Genomic DNA, 2781 nt, shown 5'->3' with positions numbered 1-2781 from the left:
GAGAAGCCACCGCAAGGAAAAGCCCATCACCACGACTAGAGAGTAACCCCCACTAGCCACGACTAGAGAAAAACCCACAGAGCAATGAAGACCATGCACATCAAAAAAATTAAAACAATACTTTACCTTACGCAGGAAGACACATTTACAAGGTAACAGTTATTTTACTGGCAATGTAGTTATCTTTTGTTACAAGACATATTTTAATGAAACCATACTCAGCATAAAACCTTGATTACATCATTGCAAAATTTTGCTCCTGTTTTTGAAGATTAAAAATCCCTGCTATTTGAGTGTTGACACTTCTCCTTTTTTCAGTTTTCTCATCTTAAAAATGAGGATCATAATGGACCTACTTTAAAAAGCTTTTTGGAGAATTAATAAGTTTGTGCATGTAAATGACTTAGGAAAATCCAATACGTCATAGATCTTAGGTATTGTTTTCCCCAAAGTTATATAAGAATGAAAAGATCTTTAAGAAATATCCTGAACAGTTCATAAAATTTTCTCTAAGTATTTCTGTATAGCTTTTTCCTTAATTGCACATATTTTGGAGTCAGAAGAAGTCAGTGTTTCACATCCCTTACTGGATGAGTGATCTTGTGTAGACAATATCCAAACTAAACTTCAGGTCTTTTATCTATGCAATGAACATATTTATTCTTTTTTTTTTTTTTTGATGGCAACTAGCATTTATACAAATACACTACATGTTCCAAATAGAAACAGACCCACAGACTTAGAAAACAAACTTCTGGTGCCCAAAGGGGAATGGTAAGTGGGAGGGATAATCAGGAGGTTGGGATTGCCAGCACTGTCGTTCAAAGTCTCCTTTGATCACAACAGTCTTGAATCTGGTGCAGTCAACACTAGCTCCTTCTGTAAAGAGGAAACTTGGTGCTTCCGTTTCCTGTGACCAACACGTGGAACAGGTCTGTAATATAACTGCTAAGCATGTCCTGGTGGTCATTGGTCACTGTCATGTTTGTTAACAACCTCAGTCCAGCCAGTTGCACAGCAGAGTTCAGGGGGCCAGCGATGACATCCTCACAGACTTGACTGACGTATACCTTTATCTTGATTTGATTTTCAACATTCACACTCAGGTTATTCAGTGCATTTAAAGCTTTTTCTTTAATACTCTGATTGGGATTGTTAATTTTGCTTCCAACGATTGGAATACCACCCAATTCACGAATAACGATTTGGTTGGCCGAAAAGACTGCATTGTTACCCAGAGTGACCAAAGCTCCTTCGATAATGACAGGATCCTCAGTCGATTCAAGCAGGTAAAGGAGTTTCTGAACTTGTTCAGCATTTAGGGTGTCATCATATGATCCACTGGTTAAGTCTTCTGCGGACCGCGAGGGACGCAGTCGAAGCTGGCGGCCGCCTCGTCTCCGGCCCTGCGTAAGCTTGTAGAAGCAGTAGCAGGCGCCGGCCGCGAGGACCAGGCCCGCCGCCACCCAGCCCACGTCCCGGGCGCCGCCCATGCTACCTCTGGGGCCGCGCACAGCGCTGGGCCCGGCGCGGGAGTGTCCGAAGCCAGCGGGTCCAGGCGCCGCCGCCCGGGATTACGCCGCGGGAGAAAGGAAATGGGGGACTGAACTCCGCCTCTCAGAAACCGCCCTGCTGAAAAGTGAAAGAGTCCACTCAGCCCGTACGCTTCCTGGCGGCTTCCTGGAGAATGGGCGGGGCACGGCTGGAGGCGAGCTAGACTGGGTGAAGCGCCGCCCATATTTATTCTTATTTCATTCAGTGGTAATAAAGAGTGCCTTTAGCGTTGAGTACATGTGGTAACTCAGAATATATGATATGTGTGCTAAGTTGTTTCAGTCGTGCCAACTCTGCAACAGGTAGCACACCAGGCTCCTGTCCGTGGGACTCTCCAACCAAGAATCCTGGAGTGGGTTGCCACTTCCTCCTCCAGGGGATCTTCTTGACCCAGGGACTGAACCCTCATCTCTTACCTCTCCTGCATTGGCAGGCAGGTTCTTTACTACTAGCACCACCTGAGAAGCCCAGAATATATATGGTAGCTATTACTATTACACAAAGATTCTTCAGCCAAAATTAAACTATTCCCTAAGTAGTTTGATAATTTGAGCTTAGATAGGTCTAGTTAAATGTATAAATCTCCAGGATTACAATTGAGCAGGCTGTAGGCATAAGTTCAGGCTTGAAATGATTCTTTTTTTCTCATTCAAATGATAGCTGGGAGTTTTCATTATATGTCACCAGTGCTCATCACAATCTCGATTATTTTATTAATCCCCACAGAGTCTGATCATCATAGATTCTGGATGTAATTATTGAGTGACAACTAGAAAGATCAACTTATTTCGTGTGGCATTAAAAAAAATTACCTGATAGTAAAGTAAATGGCAATAAGGAGTTCATGATCTGAGCCACAGTCAGCTCCCGGTCTTGTTTTTGCTGACTGTGTAGAGCTTCTCCATCTCTGGCTGCAAAGATATAATCAATTTGATTTCAGTATTGACCATCTGGTGATGTCCATGTGTAGAGTCTTCTCTTGTGTTGTTGGAAGAGGGTGTTTGCTATGACTAGTGCAGATGACACCATCCTTATGGCAGAAAGTGAAGAGGAACTATAAAAAGCCTCTTGATGAAGGTGAAAGAGGAGAGTGAAAAAGTTGGCTTAAAGCTCAACATTTAGAAAACTAAGATCATGGCATCTGGTCCCATCACTTCATGGCAGATAGATGGGGAGAAAGTGGAAACAGTGTCAGACTTTATTTTTTTGGGCTCCAAAATCACTGCA

General features: G+C 43.2%; 1 pseudogene; it reads right to left on the bottom strand.

The window, feature by feature from the left end:
- Positions 1–276: 276 nt before the first annotated feature.
- LOC138986028 (armadillo repeat-containing protein 10 pseudogene) lies at positions 277–1698 on the bottom strand (annotated as a pseudogene).
- Positions 1699–2781: the final 1083 nt, after the last annotated feature.

This window comes from Bos mutus, chromosome 3 (assembly GCF_027580195.1).
Source record: "Bos mutus isolate GX-2022 chromosome 3, NWIPB_WYAK_1.1, whole genome shotgun sequence".
NCBI classification, from domain to species: domain Eukaryota; kingdom Metazoa; phylum Chordata; class Mammalia; order Artiodactyla; family Bovidae; genus Bos; species Bos mutus.
This window is presented reverse-complemented; position numbering and strand designations above follow the sequence as displayed.